The sequence below is a fragment of the Engystomops pustulosus genome, chromosome 5 (genome assembly GCF_040894005.1).
Source record: "Engystomops pustulosus chromosome 5, aEngPut4.maternal, whole genome shotgun sequence".
Classification (NCBI taxonomy): Eukaryota; Metazoa; Chordata; class Amphibia; order Anura; family Leptodactylidae; genus Engystomops; species Engystomops pustulosus.
Genome location: NC_092415.1, coordinates 181,268,703 through 181,285,492, shown reverse-complemented (window position 1 = coordinate 181,285,492; position 16,790 = coordinate 181,268,703). Strand labels below are relative to the sequence as shown.

Genomic DNA, 16,790 nt, shown 5'->3' with positions numbered 1-16,790 from the left:
GACTGGCAGGTGTTTCCCTGCCTCGATTGTATTTGCATCCTCAGGAGTAGATATAGATGAATATGTCAGGATCACAGACTTGATTCAGGAAGGAATCCTGCTGGGTCATACTGGACCCCCTCCTGACAGCTATCCACCCTCCAAAACCTAAGTGATTTTACCTGCCACCACTCGTCATATATAAGGCTGACAATACACCTTGCATAGACTATGCCCAAATACAATATTACACGATAATACAAAATACAATATTACACAAGTTATGGAATCGTTATAACACTAAAGTGCACTTATTAAATTGACGTTTTATTAGACAATGCTTAAAAACAGAGAGGTTATCATACAAAAGGGTGACATAAACAAACTTATACATGCAATGCAAAAATAAAAGTTTGATAAAATAAAAGATATAAAACACAGAACTTAATACATTATGTGATGTTATAATTCTGGTGTCTGCTAGGGATACCCAAAGAATGACCATTTCTATATGGAAATTTCCATCCAAGTAGGATTCCAAAATCGTCAATACCCAAGTATAAACAGAGGTACATAATTTTAAAACAAAAAAAGGTGAAAACTGATTGACTCGAGTATAAGCCCAGTGTGGGAAATGCATTGGTCACAGCCTCCAGCCAGTATATAGCTAGCCAGCCCCGGCCCTTAGTATATAGAGAGCCAGCCCATGCCCCTCAGTATGTAGCCATTCAGTCCATGCCCTTTAGTATATAGCCAACCAGCCCCTGTCACCTAATATATATGAAGCCCATTCCCTCCAGTAAATAGTTAGGCCCTGCTCCCTAATATATAGCCAGCCAAACCCTGCCCCACATTATATTTCTAGCCCGTGCTCCCAGTATATAGCCAGCCAGAACCTGCCCCCCCATATATAGCCAGTCTGCCCATGCCCACTACTATATAGCCAGCCTGCCCCTGTCCCCCAGTATATAACCAGCAGCCCCTGCCCCCTAGTCTATAGCCAGTCCATGCCCACTAGTATATAGCCAGAAGCCCCTGTCCCCAGTATATAGCCAGCCCATGCCCACTAGTATATGGCCAGCAGCCCATGCAGTGGCGTAACAACAGCCGTAGCAGCTGTAGCGGTTGCTACGGGGCCCGTGCTGTACATGGGCCCGGGATGGACGGTGATACCAAGAATTCTTAGTGCCGTTCTCCCGGGCCCCGTCTGCTATGCTGAACGCAGAGCTGCCCACTTGTGCTGGCCCGCACTCTCCTACCAGCCCCAAACTCATGACCCGCCCTCCAGTACGTCCTCTTCACCTTCCCTTCCTGCGTCCACGTCTTCCCTCCCCCGCGCCCGCCTTGCACATTCCTCACACCTGCCGATCGACAGGTCCTCCCGCTGACCGGTACTTTCACCCACTCGTAAGCTGCCACTATCTCCCTCTCCTTCTCGTACTTTTGCCGGCCGGCACTTCCTCCTAACGCCGGCCGACGTGTCCTCCCGCCAGCCGGCACCCGTGGTCAAGTTCCTCCCACCTGCTGGCCAACATGTCCTCTCACCGGCCTGCACTTTCCCCGCCAACCGGCGGCCCGACGCGTCCTCCCCACCCGCCGGACTACACAGCCTGCTGATCTTGAAGAAGGCAAGACCAGCCCACGAGCAAAAAAGCAAGTAACGTTTTCTGTATATAAGTGTATATGGTGTGTGTGTATGTATATGTATATATGTGTATATGCTGTGTGTATGTATACTGTATATGTGTATATGCTGTGTGTATGTATATAAGTGTATATGCTGTGTGTATGTATATATGTGTATATGCTGTGTGTATGTATATATGTGTATATGCTGTGTGTATGTATATATGTGTATATGCTGTGTGTGTGTATGTATATATGTGTATATGCTGTGTGTGTGTATGTATATATGTGTATATGCTGTGTGTATGTATATATGTGTATATGCTGTGTCTATGTATATATGTGTATATGCTGTGTCTATGTATATATGTGTATATGCTGTGTCTATGTATATATGTGTATATGCTGTGTGTGCATGTATATATGTGTATATGCGGTGTGTGCATGTATATATGTGTATATGCTGTGTGTGTGTATGTATGTATATATGTGTATATGCTGTGTGTGTGTATGTATATATGTGTATATGCTGTGTGTGTGTGTATGTATATATGTGTATATGCTGTGTGTATGTATATATGTGTATATGCTGTGTGTGTATGTATATATGTGTATATGCTGTGTGTGTGTATGTATATATGTGTATATGCTGTGTGTGTATGTATATATGTGCATATACTGTGTGTGTATGTATATATGTGTATATGCTGTGTGTGTATGTATACTGTATATGTGTATATGCTGTGTATGTATATATGTGCATATACTGTGTGTGTATGTATATATGTGTATATGCTGTGTGTGTATGTATACTGTATATGTGTATATGCTGTGTGTATGTATATATGTGTATATGCTGTGTGTATGTATATGTATATATGTGTATATGCTGTGTCTATGTATATATATGTATATGCTGTGTGTGTATGTATATATGTGTATATGCTGTGTGTGTGTATGTATATATGTGCATTTGCTGTGTGTGTGTATGTATATATGTGCATATACTCTGTGTGTGTATGTATATATGTGTATATGCTGTGTGTATGTATATATGTGTATATGCTGTGTGTATGTATATATGTGTATATGCTGTGTGTATGTATATATGTGTATATGCTGTGTATGTATGTATATATGTGTATATGCTGTGTATGTATGTATATATGTGTATATGCTGTGTGTGTGTATGTATATATGTGTATATGCTGTGTGTGTATGTATATATGTGTATATGCTGTGTATGTATGTAAATATATGTGTATATCGTGTGTGTATGGATATGTGTGTATGGGGTGTAAATGTGTGTGTTTTTATAAATTTGTCTTTACAAATTTATATAATTTTTTTTTTATATGGTGAAGGGGGGGCCCCATGCAGAAATCTGCTATGGGGCCCAAGCTCTCCTAGTTACGCCCCTGAGCCCATGCCCACTAGTATATAGCCAGCCCATGCCCACTAGTATATAGCCAGAAGCCCCTGCCCCCAGTATATAGCCAGCCCATGCCCACTAGTATATGGCCAGCAGCCCTTCCCCTGGCTTATATGCCTATGCTTATGAGCCTATAAAAAAAATTAAAACTTTACTGTAGCTGGCAGTCAGGGGGGTTTTCCTCTCAGTGTTCCGCTCACTTCACATTCTGTGGTGTAATACTTACTGGAAATAAATGTGATAATTAACATATAATAAGTGTAATATATAGTACTATGAAAAATCTTCATATATTGAAAATTTCACACAAAAATATCTGCTGGTGACAGGAAGTGTAGTCTAACTTCTGCACTGCCATGGTGGAAATCCTACAGTGTAAAGAATGTTATGATGCAGGATTGAAGAAATCTTGTGTATCTATGGTCTAAATCAATTTAAAACTTTTTACTGAATATTTCTTTGAAAGGTTTCTTTAACTTTAGCTTTGTATGTGGAATTATAGTATCCTTTATATCCCTATTTATAAAATGATCTTTATTAGGATTTTCCAGGGTAGAAAAAAGGGTCTGCTAGGGCCAGTAACAGAGTAAACTTACTGCTTCCAGATCCCCCACTGTTCTAGTAGCGCATTGGGAGCGGAGAATGGTAGATAGTTATATTATGTCACTGGCTCTCCAGAAAATCTCTTTTCAAAATAATTTTGCTTAAAGGACATCTATCGCCAGATCAAGGATTGTATACCAAGCCCCCTCTGGCAGGATCTTCTGCTCTTTTAGCTTCTTATGCTGCTGTTTTTAAGAAAAAAAGGCTTTAAAAATTATGCAAATGAGTCTGATTAACTCCTATGGAGCCGGAAGCCCCTCTGACTCATTTGCATAATTTTAAAAGCCTTATTTGTAAAAAAAAAGTGAAAAAATTTCTATTCCAGGATTGTAACTGGACACTGGGGGAATGATCTGGGGGATGTTTGCACCCTTCTGCGCTGTTAGATCTCTGCATCACACTGTACCACACTTGTTTTAGTACAAGCAGTTCAATTCAGAGCTCTTACAGTACAACAGTGTGAGGAAACTCCCTGTTGCACCAAGTCCAGCTACAATCCTGAAATATAAATCCATTTTTTACAGTCATGCTGCTACTTACAAGTATAATTACACAGATCTCCAGGGCTTCTATTTAACAGATTTTTGCATGGTCAGAATTGCTGATACACTCCCTTTGAAGTACATTGTGATTTTATGTTTGTTGACCTAATAAACCACTTTATTTTTGTTGGATTCTTCATCACGTCCTGCAGAACTCAAAGTACTACACCCCCTCCCCCCTTACAATATCCAGAATTTGTAGAATAGTCTAAATATATCACAGGGCAGCCATTAATCCGCTTGGTTTGGACATGTTCTTCTTATTGCTTCCTTCCATTTCTGTAGCAGTTTTTTTTTTTACTTCTGACATGCGACTTTTTATTTCCTGGAGTTAGAAAATTTTAAGGCAATCTTTCAGAGCCGGATTTCTCACCAGAGGATTCAGAATTAGTTTGTTTTGTTCTCTTTGTTGCAGCTTTATCTCTAAACTTCATAGGAAGGTACCATGAGAAAAAGACCTGGAAAGCGTCCAATTATATTACCATTTCATGATTTCTGTTGTTACTGCACAGCGATTTTAAGGCTGTGAAACTTTTTTTTGTTATGTTTGTTTTTATTTTTTTATTTTCTAATTTTCTATGTCTCCTTCTTAAAACAGGGAACAGGGGGTCCTATGGCTATTTACTGGGGCCAGGGGGCTGGCAGGCTATATACTGGGGCCAAGGAGCTGGCAGGCTTTATACTAGGATCAGTGGCTTCTGGCTATATACTGGGTACAGTTGGCTGGCTATATACTGAGGGACAGGGGGCTGGCTAGCTATATATAAGAGGGCATGTGCTGGATGGCTATATACTGGGGGCAGAGGCTGGCTAGCTATATACTGGGTGGAGGCTGAAACCAATTCATTTCTTACCCTAGGCTTATACTCAAGTCAATAGGTTTTCCCAGTTTTTGTGTTCAAATTGGGTACCTCTACTCATACTCGGGACGGCTTATACTCGAGTACATACGGTAAACATCACAATCCTAAAATTTTGCAGCCTACTTTCTAAACATTAAGTGCTTGGAATTAGATGACAGCTTTTGTAAAAATGATTTCTTGTTCATCAAAGGGCAGGGTTTCAATTAAAGAGCTACCCAAATGCAGTCACTGTTTCACGGCACCTTATGATGTTATACATTGTTTTGTTGTTATAATGTACAGTAAAGAGGACCTTTCACCACCTCAAACATGAGGTGATGCACATACCATTCTGTAGGGCCTCCTACAAAGATTCAAGTGCACTTTGAATTTTCTTACTGAGATATCAGTTTCAGTATCTGACCATTGCAATCCTCTCCATTGTCAGTGAGGAGGTGCTGGTGAGGAGGAGGGGGTGTTATGATAAACTTCTCTTGCACTGAGACATTGAGAAGTTTATAAAACTTAGAACTTATATGCTCCAGCACCTCTTCTCTGACAGTGGAGGGGATTACAATGGTCAGATACTGGACTGATATCTCAGAAACTGTTGGGGCTAAAAGAATTTTTTAATTGTCCTTGAGTCTGTGTCCCATGCATTTTGTATGCTCCTCACCATATGTGTGAGGCGGTGAAAGGTCCTCTTTAACAGGACACTTTCATATATGAGTGTGTTATGTTTTATGTCCCAGAATGTTCTTCAGTATTTGCTCTTCTTGAAACATTATAAAGAAAGAATATTGAATCTAGAGAATTTTCCTATTTATAGATAACACAGGATCACATTATTAACAATAGGTGACTCAGATAGAACATTCCTTCTCCATCCTCTTTCTACCTGGACAATGACATTTAAGTGTGTCAGGCTTTTGGGGTAGTGAACCCCCCTGGACCATCGCGGACTATGATACAAGCCGACACTTGGAACCAAAATCTAAGTGGCACTCAATTTTCACCAGAGCTACCGACTTGTTGCGGCGTGGTACAACCAGGTCGTTCAACGGGTGCGACTATGTCCGCAAAGGTAAGGTTAGTCGGCAAGTTCATGGTGGGGGACAGGCAGGAGGTCAAGACCGGTGGAGGCAAGAGCAGAAGGTCAGGGCTGGCAACAGGGAAGCGTAAACGGGAACAGGTCCGGGGTCACAATGGGAGGTCAGCACACAGGAGTATTGCAAGGGTCATAGCTTTCTCTTAGGCATATAGCACGAAGATCTGACAGGGAATGCTGGGAGAAGCCGCCTTTTATCTAATTCTGGGAAGTGGCCAGTGCCAATCAGCAGTGCACTGGCCCTTTAAATTTACGAGCGCCGGAACGGGTGTTAGCGATGGGTCTTTGCTGCGATATGCAGCAAAGCTCATCTCTGTATGAAGAGGGCTCAGCCAGTGAGCCCTCTTCATACACCCTTCATAGCTCTCCGGCGGATATATCCATCACAGAGCGTGAAGGTGTTAAAAGGGTTTTTCAGAAATCCTGTAAAAATCCCTTTTGGCCATGACACTAGCCATGTTGAGTCTGTTGTCTCCGACAGCACCTCCTGCAGCATTGTGGGGGGCGTCATTAGGAGTGCATTCATCTGCTACAAAGCAGAACTTGACACTTAAAAACAGTGGGGCTCATTTGCTTACACGGTCACCGGAGTTCACGGAAAGTGCATTGTTTGCCTCTTATCCACTGTGCCGCGATTCACTAAGATCGTGCGCCCGATATCCTGCATGTGTCGCTTCCCCGCTCTGGTCCGACAGAGTTCACCTTCTTCTTCCTGGTACATGTAAGTGCTTGGGCTTGCGACACAATTTGAATATTAAATCTGCTCAGCCGAACAGTTGGATCGTCCGCCAATTTGTGTTACATGGAAGCCAGTGCAGCTGTGCCAAAAAAAAAGGTCGCGTGTGAAAAATCACAGCGCACCCACTTCTTAAATACCTGTGCAAGCCGTTTAAGTGGCCAGTGTGTATGAGGTCTCTTGTTAAAGACATAATTCTTGTTAAATATTAATCTTTTTATAAAATCTTTAAAAAAAATCATTTTAAGGACAAACAAATGACCAAAAAAAAAGAAAGAATCAAGGAAACATAATGTATATAAAATTGTTTATAAAATATCATATTTTGCAAAACCTTAGAGATGTCTCCAGAAACTATCCTGTACCTGCTGCTTCATTATATGAAAAAGCCGCAGGCATGTTAGTGCCTAACACTGGGGAACAGGTTTTTTAAGGATTTGTGCCTTAATAAAAGCAATATGTGACTCCTGGAGGGGTTGCCAAGCAACAGCACAGAAAAACAATTAGAATTGCTGATGGATAGGATCAAGTGTGGAAGTGAAGAGTTGGAAGGATACAACTGAAATTGGAGACTGATTAACCTTGCATATTAGTTCTCTGAATGTATCACACGTGGGAATCACCCTGTATTACCGCACAGTCTATACCATCAGTATTGAAGTTGTAAAATTTGTTTTGCAAACTGTGGATCATGAATCAGAAGCTAAACAATGAGAATTTCCGATGAGGGTGGTGATACTTCTAGGTGGAGGTCATTTGGATGTCTCCTTCCACCAGTATTGGTTCTACAGACTGGAGGTTCTATAAGGAGCAGGAGGTTTTGGACCTACTGTTCCAACTTACTAGTTTGTCTCGGGGCTACATCTAAGGCTACATTCACACTAATGTAGGCTCACATACGTCCGCGGCGATGGAGAAGAGGAGGAGTGACTCCTCCCCTCTCCATAGAGATACATGGCGCACAACGCCATAATACAGGGAAAGATAGGACATGTCCTATCTTTTCCCTGGGTACAGAGTGGTACGGTGCCACACGTGTTCTGCACCGTACTGCTCAGTACATATATATATATATGCCGGTCGTGTGAATGTAGCCTATGGGTGTTGTATAAGTACCCCCGTCCGTTTCCACCTTGTACAGGGATCTCATCTTCACAGCCAAACACATCTGTGTGGTAGAAGAGTTTTTGGTCACCCTTAGCAATAGAACCTCTTGATCGTTAAAGAAAATCTACCATTAAAATCAAGTATGGATAAACCAGGGACACTTACTCTTTATATATGTCATCCATGGCCTCCTTCCTTATAAAACCTACTTTGTAAACTATGCTAATGAGCCTCATGCGCTACACTAGCCCCTTCTGCGATCTAGCTTTACAGGCTGTTACACTGTCTGCCCCCTGCTCCCTCAGCACCTGTGCTGTGAACACTTCCTGCTGTTATCTCAGTACTGTGGGAGCACAGAGGAGGTGATTAAACGTCACAGTCTGTAAAGCCACTTTACAGAGAGGCTAGGGTAGCCCATCAGGCTCATTAGCATAGTTAAAAAGTTGACTTTGGAAGGAAGGAAGCCATGGATAACAAATATAAGAAGATTACCACAGTCACAGGGCCTGGGTCTATGAGTAAGTGTCTCTGATTTATCATAATGGATTTTGATGGTAGATTTCCTTTAGTCAGTCCGGGGACTGCCTGTACTTGCAAATACCGTTCAAGTTTCCATATATGATAGGATAGGGGAGATTTGCTGATCATGGTATCCAGTGACCGGGGATCCATTGTAACTTTAAGTTTAGAACTAATATTATGCATATCAGGTAACCACTTCGCCAGCCGTCACTTCTAGCTTTACCCTCCAGTTATATGGCATGTACACCTTCATATGTTTTGGGGTCTTATAGTGGCCCTTTTCTCAAGTGGCAGATTTCTTTACTTGAAGTCCGGCTTCTCATTCGTGCAGCTGAGACATGCAGGACAAGCCGGACACTTCTTTCACTTAAGAAAAGAGCCCGAAACGCGTTGTGGTGTACATATATAAAATATAAAATAATTCAATTTGCTAAATGTCCGATCAAGAGTTATCCGGTGTGGGCCAAAATTCTGTTCCACTATTTACATTCCAGTTGACATGTTTGTAGGTACAATCCAAACGAAGAGCACTGTGGCACGATGTTGGTGAACAGATTCGGCTGTTTAGGGAGGTATAACAAGCTGGTGTACGATTGTTTTCTTATGTTTATGTTAATATTAGCACTGACATTGTAGTAGTTTATACTTTAGTGGCTGAGAATGATAGCTCTGCATAAGTACACAGATCTCTAGACCCTTGTTCATACTACAGTGAATTTTGTGTCCCATCTTTAATGGTTATAAAATGTATTCAGGAGGTGAATCGCGTCGGCGCTATCCTAAGAACTGAGCAGTGCGATTAATATTGGAGAAAAATGCAGTTTGCCTTTTTATGAATCGTGTTTGCAAATTATAGACCGAGAAATGTGTCATTTCGGATGCAAAGTTTTATCATAGACTAAGAAAAGATAATGCGCTCTGGAAATCTGAAGTGAAAGTGTTCCCATTTGCAGCAATGTTTCTTAAGAACTGTTCCCCCGGTCATCGCTTCTTCTAGAAATGGAGCAGGGAGACGTTTATCGAGGCGGCGTAATGAGCAGTTTGCCTGTAATCTTCATGGAGTTGAATTGCAGAAAGTGCTAAAATGTGTTAATGTTCTTGAAAAAAGGTTTTCCAGGCAGGCAATATTAATGGCTTGCCCTTAAAGGAAACCTACCACTTGAAGTGGCAGGTTTAAGAAGAAAACTCCGAGCACCAGCTCAGGGTGAGCTGGTGCCGGAGCTTATTTTTGTTAGTGTTTTAAGCCGCTGTATTGCGGTTTAAAACACTTTTTAAACTGTATAGCCGGCGCAGGGAGGTACGCGCTCGGCGCTTACCATGCACGCGACCGTGCGCGCGGCTACATAGGAAGTGAAGGAGAGCCGCGCGCATGGTAAGCGCCGAGCGCGTACCTCCCTGCGCCGGCTATACAGTTTAAAAAGTGTTTTAAACCGCGATACAGCGGTTTAAAACACTAACAAAAATAAGCTCCGGCACCAGCTTACCCTGAGCTGGTGCTCGGTGTTTTCTTCTTAAACCTGCCACTTCAAGTGGTAGGTTTCCTTTAACCCTTGTATAGTCAGGAGTCAATGGTGCCTGAAGGTCCGAATTCATTTTTGCAGTTCTGTTTTGCTGTTCTTTAAGTGATTTTATCTTTGGAAGAGCTTTATCTATCATAAAAAAAATAAAAATTCATAAAATAACTTGTCATGATATGTGAGACTATTACTTGATAGGTTAAGTTTATTAATCACATGTGTTTTGGCCATAGAATTATCAAACGACTAAAAATGTGAAAAAATACCCTTTTTTGTCATTTTTCCCATGAAAGTTTTTAATAAGTAGTAAAATTAAGTAAACCTTTGCCAAAATATGTTAAAATATATGCAGCGTCAATCTGTCTCCCTTCCCCAGGTTCAGCTACAGATGCAGAGGGTGCAAGTACTTGTCCAAAATGTTAGTTCTGTCTCTCCGCAGCTCCTATTCCAGTGTTGATTTCAGTTGACGGGGCGGAGGTGGGTGGGAGGACTTGAAACACCTATATCTCCTGAACCTAGACACAAAGATTGTAGAAAGTTCTGGTGTCATATTAAAGAGGAGAATCTTCCCTTTAATATCATATTGGGTTTGTGTTTCTAGGTGTTACAGAAGCTAGAGATACACAATGTTATAGTTACAGTCAGGAACGGGAAGCTGTATAAAAAAAAAAAAAACACATCAATTTTAACAGTGAATATATCTGGTTCTGTACCTATAAACACAATCCTAATGGGATATTAAAGGGGAGAGTAGTCTTCTATTTATGGATATGCTTGGAATTCTGTGTCAAGAGGGAAAACATTCTGTCAAGGGGAGACATAAGGATAGTTTTGTGTGAGGGGAGAGCAGTCTGTTAGAGCAGGACATGAGGAGATTCCTGTATAGAGGGAGGCATAAGAAACATTCTGTATCGAAGGGATGACAGACAGTGGGATAAGGAAAAGTATTCAGATCCCTTTAAAATTTTTAGTCTTTATTTTATTGCTTATTAATGTACACTCTTCTCCCATCTTGACAGAAAAATACAGAAATGTATATATTTTTTTAAAATTAATTTATTAAACAAGAAAAACTGAAATATAACATGGTCATAAGTATTCAGTGATATTTAACTCACATGCTGTCCATTTCCTTCTGATCTTCCTTGAGATGGTTCTACTTCATTGGAGTCCAGCTGTGTTTAATTAAACTGATTGGCCTTCATGAATAATAAAGGCATGCTCTTAAAGTGCACCTGTCACCAGGAATGTGATCTTAAGCTGGTGGCAGGTTCTCAACCTATGCTACGCTGATTTTTAAAACGCCTTTGTCAGCATTCAGTATCAGTTCAGTAATTCACATTACCTGGCTCCCTGCCAGCAGTGTGTGGTGAATCCCTGGAGCTGCAGCCTATGTGTGCCTGTGTCAGTCTCCTCTACTCCTTTCCCATGCAGCTCCCCCCCAATTCCTGCCATGTGCATTGATCAGGCAGTGGAGGGAGGGGGATGGTGTGGAGAAAGAATACATGAGGAGACACAGGAACACATTGGCTGCAGCTGAACATCCGCCTTCCCCTCAGCACTCACCACACGCTGCTGGCAGGGAGCCATTTAATATAAATCAAACTAGTATAAACCACTGAAGTGATTCAGAATGCTGACAAAGGCATTTTTAGGATCAGCATAGCATAGACTATTGGAACTTGTCACCAGCTAAAAATCACATTCCTGGTGACAGGTTCACTTTAATATCCTTATTATAACCCATGTCACTGAAAAATAAGGATTACCTAAAGCCGAGCGATGCAGTATTTTCACTCCTCCAGTAACCAAGCCAATAAGATAGGTCTCTACACGATGAAGAACACGATTGTACAGAAATGTTCTCATTAGTATGCGAGAGCTGCGCAAATTACAGAAAAAGAATCAAATTGTTTATCAGTTCCAGCAACCAAGATATCAAACTGTATTACTACACCGTGCCAGAATCTTTTCACAAACGTGCTCTTAAGTAGATTTCGGTTATGTGGAGTGAATAAAATAAATCTCTGAATAGTGAAAAGCGTTTTGCGTGGTTTATATAATAATGGATTAAATAATAATGTGCTTGTATTGCTCAGGATACATCGTTCTCAATACATTGATCTGAATATTTTGGTCCTGAGTAATGACCTTGTGCAACATGGCAGCGGTAAGGCTTCTTTTCATCTTTAATGAAAACCTACCATCACGTAGATCCGATGGTAGGTTCCTGCTCTAATTCTCACCCCGATAGTGTTTTTCGATAAACTTGACATTCAGTAATTTCACATAAAAATGTTATCATGTAAATGATCGGCGTAGCCGCGACGTGGCAATTGTTCAAGGACAGATAGAGATCACATGACCCTCCATGTGCGGCCATTTTATGTACAGGACTGTCTGGCTGATGAGGTAAAAGTCAGGAAGATTCACTTCACATATCAAGAAAGCGGTGCAGAATTATTAATAGATGTATATTGGTAAATTATCTAATATCCTGCTCCCCCCCACACTTACACACACATTACAAAAACATGAGGTAAAGTGGCCAACCCCTTTAACGTCAAGCTAGACACCTATCCTTCAAGTGTATATGGGCTCATAACAGCCAAAAAAAGTCATAAACGTCTACAATTAATGGGGGTGTGTCCTCTGTGTGGTATGAAAAGGTTACCGCCCCCTTGACTAGTATCACATAAATCACATATAAACTTCCGGAGACCAAATGTTTTGAACAGATGGATGGATATTAAAATAGAAAATTCAAACAGATCAGCGGCGCAGCGGAAATCCAATAAGTTATGTCATACAGCATATGGTTTTGTGGGGATAGTTCTTCTTTAAAGTTTAGAAACACAGTATAGAACACAAGCAGCCATATAGAATAACAAACAATTAGACAGACCTTCTCTTCCTCGGTCAGTTCTCTCTTGTTACCTTGAGGCACGGCAATGGGTTCTGTACTCTTTTACTCGCCCGCAGAGTGAGAATTGTAAAATTGATTTCTTGTCTGTGGCGCTTAAGAATATATTGCAGCCAATCTGAAATTCAAGACACAGGCTGTTTAATAAAGACGTCTGGACAGGGCGGTTGTAAATACTGAGTAATGGCTTGCAGTAATTACTATTACATGGCACTGCTCTATATAACCTTCATTCACTGTGATGCGGCTAGACGGTCAGTACTTATTGCACTCTTCCATGTATCATTAGCGCTATATACAATACGGCTAGTGTATATGGTGTGGAGAAGGCATTGGTACCAGCATTGCTTTTAAGGGGGTGTCTGAGATGAACATGTTATTGGCTGTTACTAGGTGGTCTCTCTCCACATTGGGTGACCACTGCAGCCTATAACTGGCCTAGGGGTTGGGACCCTACCTATTCTGCTTGTGTACCCGAGTCGTATCTCAAGGTTATTAATTTATTCATACAAGAGAAATAACAGAGGAACAGTTACAACATCTAATTTGTGTTGTCACTAATGAATGCCCCACTAATGATATCAATCATGCAGCCTCCCCTCACTAATGAAATGCCCCATGCAGCTTCCACAGTTATTGAATGCCCAATGCAGACTTCTCTAACTAATAAAAAATGCCCCATGAAGCCTCTCTCAGTAATAAAATATCTCATGCAGCAGCCCTTCCCCAGTAATGATATGCCCCATGCAGCAGCCCTTCCCCAGTAATGATATGCCCCATGCAGCAGCCTCCACTAGTAATGAAATGCTCCATGTAGCCTCCCTCAGTAATGAAATGCCCCATCCAGTCCTCCTCCACTACTGATATGCCCCATGTAGCCCCCCCACCGTAAAGATATGCCTCATGCAGCCTCCCCCTGTAATGAAATGCCCCATATAGCAGCCTCCAATAGTAATGTAATGCCCCATGCAGTCTCCCACAGTAATGAAATACCCCATGCAGCCCTCATGCCCCATATGCCCCATGCAGCCCTCCCCCTAATAAGGATATGCCTCCTGCAGCCTCCCCCCAGTAATGGAATGCCCCATGAAGCAGCCCCTCATTGTATAAAACAAAATTAAATGTATATACTTACCCTCCGATGGTTTTCTTCCCTCTTGTATTCATGTGTATCAGAGTGAACAGAGATGTGTCCATTCACTCTGCCTATGTAGACACCTGACTACCTGCGCTGTGCACAATCATGTGAAGCCCCTGGGATCGGGCCAAGATGTTCGTGTGCATGAGCAGGAAGCCGCGGCGACACGAGGAGCTGCTGGGGAGCGCCGGAGGATAAGTATTTTAGTTTATTTTTTTCATATACAGACTGATAAACTTGGCTTATGTTCGAGTATATATGGTATTTATCACACAGTGCCAAAATGGCAATTCAAACATTAACTTATTACTCCCTGCTTTGTCCTATTGGCATCCTGAGTACACAGTAATCTATTGCTCGCTGCTTTGTCACAGTTTTCAATCGTGTTGGCGTCCTGAGGACACCAATACAGTACTAAGAAGGAGAAGAAATTTAAATTATAATGTAATGTGTAGCTTCCCTCCAGGGTCCCCTGTAGAGGAAGAATTATGGGGCCCACAGTAGGAGCTCCTATTGTAATCCAGTTCTGTCCACACCTTCTCTCTCCAGCCCATGATGTGTCATGTAAAAATAGCGCTGATCACGTCCTGCGTGGCCTGGTACTGTAGTCCTGCCTGGTGAATTCTGCGCTGGGGTGACCCACAGAGAGGGCTCTGAGTGCTACATCTGGCCCCCGTGCCATGTGTCCACCACCAGTGCCCCATAGTTACCAGCTGTTTACAGTCCAACATGTGTAACTTCCCTTAGATCTAGATGACCCAATATGTAGGTGACATGAGGTATCGGGCCAGCTTTGCCTTATCTCTGTCTTATATCTGCTCCGGCCAAAAAAGAGAGAGAGAAAGTGATCAGTGCTCAGTGTTTCCGATGAAATATCTAGAGATCCTCGACCATACCATTGCCTTTGTTTGATGGATCCGACTGTGAAATGTTTTTCTGCATTTACTTCTGTTGACAATGTGAAGCCGCTGTGAGGATTTGCGTAGAGAAGCAGCAGATTTAGTATCGGAGTTACATGGATGAACCTGGCAACTGTGTATTTTTTGTCGATTGAAGTGGGGAACAGATGGTAAAGTGGGTTTGCCAGCCACAAATGCACAAAGCGATGGTAGGGAATGAATGTTACATATCTTTCTGCTGTTCTCATATTGCTTCACTATGCTCCAGTTACAATGATGTATTGTCTCATTACATAGGTATCCAGGATGTAAGAGGCATTATATAAACATCAGGGCAATGAGCGTTACATCACAAACAGCTATGAAATGTATCCGGATGCGGATGGAAACCTCATTGATGATTGCATATTAAGTATTGCTGTCAGTATAAATATGTATATAATATGTATAGTATAGTGCATGAAAAGTTTTAATTATCCTAAAGATACTAATTGAAGAGGACAACAATTGCTAGTGAACTAATATGGAAATATCTTGTAAAGATAGATGGTTCTTATACAGAGGGGCTCATTTACTTACCCGGTCCTGTCGCGATCCTGCGGCGCGTTGTCCGAAGCAGATTCGGAGCTGGCCAGGATTCACTAAGGTCGTGCGCCCGATGTCCACTAGGTGTCACTGCTGCGCTGAAGTCCGCCGGAGTTCACCACCTTCGTCCCAGTGTATGTGAGTGCTATTCTTGCGACACAATTTTAAAAAAAAAATCCATGTTTTTTCCGTATATGCCGGGTTTTCCGACGCCCCCCCCCCCCCCGATCTCTGTCGCTTGAAAGCCAATGCGACACAATCCGATCCCGGGGCAATTCGGCGCAAATTGGAAATATTCGGGAAACCCTACGAAAATGAGCGTTTCGGTCCCTTTGTAAATGAGCCCCAATGAGTATTTCGCTGATAAGTAAAACACACATAATATACGTAAGAACATGTCTAATACCCCTAATGGCTACACCATCGTTTCACATCAACTCGGGGACGAGTAGTGAAGATGTACCGTACATGTACTGCTTCATAGCTGCCTGAAATTCTGAAATGACCACCTAGGTGATTTCTAAAGGAGTTTTCCAGGGAGCACCCCTTCAGGGCCAGGGCAGGGGGGTTGCAAAATAATTTAATGTTTACTTGTCCTTCTCCATCTCCTGCATCTTCTGGTGTCCAGCTTCTGTGCCTTGCTGGAGATACAGGAGGCTCACGGCTACGGCTTCAGCCATTCCTAGGCCTCCTCGGAACATGAGTCATAATTTTTGACGTCAGTGGAAATGGCATTGCATGATCTGAGGATTCCATCTTTTGTCTTAAGCTGATCCCATGACCCCCCAGCACTTTTGGCTTGGCACAGGTGCCAATTACCAGAAGTACTGATGCGATTCTGCAACCACAAGGAGGTTAAATCCCAGATTTCCAGAAAAATTCCCACGAAATTGAGGTGTATGGTCTTCCTGGATAACAGATTCCACAGAAGCATACGGTAATTGGTCTGAGATTTTGGTGATTTGGAAGCCAAGTCAAAACCTTGGCCAAGTCAACAACAACACACTGTTACGCCATTCTGGTTTGCAGCATTGCAGATGCCATATGTTTCTGGAATAGGCCACTACTGTTAGAGAATAATGCTACCAAGCAGGGGTGTATGTAGATTTTCACATTAAATGGTTTAGTGGTATTTTTCAAAATAACATCCACATCATGATTTCCCAGCAGGCCAAAGCAGAGCAGTAGCACTCATTTGTCTTCTTGGATTATGGTGCTATGGGTGTGTTCA

The 16,790-nt window shown here is 42.1% G+C and overlaps 1 protein-coding gene and 1 long non-coding RNA gene across 2 annotated transcripts in view; one reads left to right on the top strand and one right to left on the bottom strand.

The window, feature by feature from the left end:
• Positions 1 to 16,790, top strand: part of PTPRN2 (protein tyrosine phosphatase receptor type N2) — a 644,507-nt gene that overhangs the window by 24,791 nt on the left and 602,926 nt on the right. The window lies entirely within an intron of this gene.
• Positions 10,304 to 16,247, bottom strand: LOC140134261 (uncharacterized). Its single transcript, XR_011856164.1, has 3 exons — positions 16,151 to 16,247; positions 12,920 to 13,055; positions 10,304 to 10,529 (listed from the first exon to the last, which is right to left on the bottom strand). It is a non-coding gene; the product is annotated as an uncharacterized lncRNA (long non-coding RNA).